Below are 1,704 nucleotides of genomic sequence, written 5' to 3' on the forward strand. Positions count from 1 at the left end.
AAAATACTTAAGTACTGTTAAAATCAGATACTCTAAGACTTTTACTCAAGTTGTTTTGAAATTGGTGACTTGTAACGTGTAGTGGAGTAATTTTCACTGTAAGGTATCTGTACTTTTACTCAAGTTAAGTTTTTAGGTACTCATTACACCTCTGGTGTGTAGTAAACAAAACAGTGCGGCCCGCCATTCATTCATTGCAGAAATCATGGGGCCTTATGCGTGATATGAAATGCTTCCGCATATTTATAGTATTACTATAGCATTTCACCTGAGCATTGCGAATCACGCGAATGGCCATGATAAGCGCTGAATGAATGACAGGCTTTCTGTTGTAACATCGCGCAAGGTAAATAAGGGTGACATCTAGTGGAGAAGACTAATGATAAGATTCATGTTAATCAGATCTCGTTTTAAATGTGTGCTGAAATAAATACAGGAAAAGATAGATTCGCCGCTTTTGAGAATCAATATCGAATCAACGTTATTTACAAGAAACGATTAATCGGAAAAAAAATTTTTTTTTGCCCAGCCCTAATCGAGATTTGACGATACGAGTATCGATACAGTTTGCCCTGTATCGATATTGTTGCACGTGTGCAGCAGTGGACCGCACTTAATTTGAATACAAAAACACTTGGAGTAGAGGAGTAGAAAAGTGTGAGGTTTCTAAAAAAAAATAATGAATAGAGCATAACATATACTATAGTCTACAACTCAAACCTCTTAATCTGGCCGCAGAGCAACACAACTGGGTTGCCTACGTAATCCACGAAACAGAGCTTCACACTTGCGCAATACGGAAATATCTGCTAAGTGTGTTACTTATCTTTGTCAACCTGGCAACCATGTGCACACTAGGGCTGTCGCGATTCGTCGATTTTATTCGACTATTCGATTTTTTAAAATCCTCGACTTCATTTTGCTCGCGTCGACTAACTGGCAAAACACTTTTTTTGCACTTTACTTTTACTTTAAAAAAAGGAATTCATAGAAATGTGTATTTCATTTGGTTTGATAAAATATAGTTTAATAAAATATTCTTAAGTAAAATAGTTGTGTTTTTGTGGGAAATTAATTGTTTAGATTAATCGACAAATTAGTCGGTAGATTAATCGAAATAAAAATAGTCGTTAGTGGCAGCCTTAGTGCGCACACTCTCTCTCCACTGTGGATAAACGCGCCTGCTTTCAGAAAACATTGGTAAGCTTGCAGTTTAGCGATCTCCACTTCAATATTCTATTCTCAGTAAAGTGTAATTCATCAAGTGTGTATTTATATATGAGAGAGAGGCTGTATATGTATGAATTACCACCGTTTTGCCTCATTTCTCAATTAACAGTGAAGCTGTGGCTTTAAGTCCTTTAGAAACAATGATGTTACCAGCTACTTGTTGAGAAAGATAATGTAGTCTTAAGCGATTAAGCTATTTTATTGAGAAAATTGCGGGGCAGCGCTTATAAGTTTGTTGCTGAATGTCTGAGTGCAGCCGCAGGGTGATCCGTGTGAGTGACTGAGCGTGTGTGTGCGTGAGATACAGTGAAGACAGCGCATTAGTTTAGAACTCTTCTAAGTTTTCGTTTTTAAATGTAGAGAGTGTGTTAATTTGTGCAATGATAACCTACCAGCAATGCAAAGATGATTTTTTAAAAATATATTATTATGAGTACATTACAATATAAATTTATTAGAACAAGTACATTATTA

General features: G+C 36.1%; 1 protein-coding gene across 1 annotated transcript in view; it reads left to right on the top strand.

Moving 5' to 3' along the window:
* LOC107556054 (RNA-binding protein 33-like) overlaps positions 1-1,704 on the top strand; it is a gene marked incomplete at its 5' end in the record, with an annotated part of 43,803 nt that overhangs the window by 1,977 nt on the left and 40,122 nt on the right. The window lies entirely within an intron of this gene.

This window comes from Sinocyclocheilus grahami, unplaced genomic scaffold, assembly GCF_001515645.1.
Source record: "Sinocyclocheilus grahami isolate Dianchi unplaced genomic scaffold, SAMN03320097.WGS_v1.1 scaffold554.1, whole genome shotgun sequence".
Classification (NCBI taxonomy): Eukaryota; Metazoa; Chordata; class Actinopteri; order Cypriniformes; family Cyprinidae; genus Sinocyclocheilus; species Sinocyclocheilus grahami.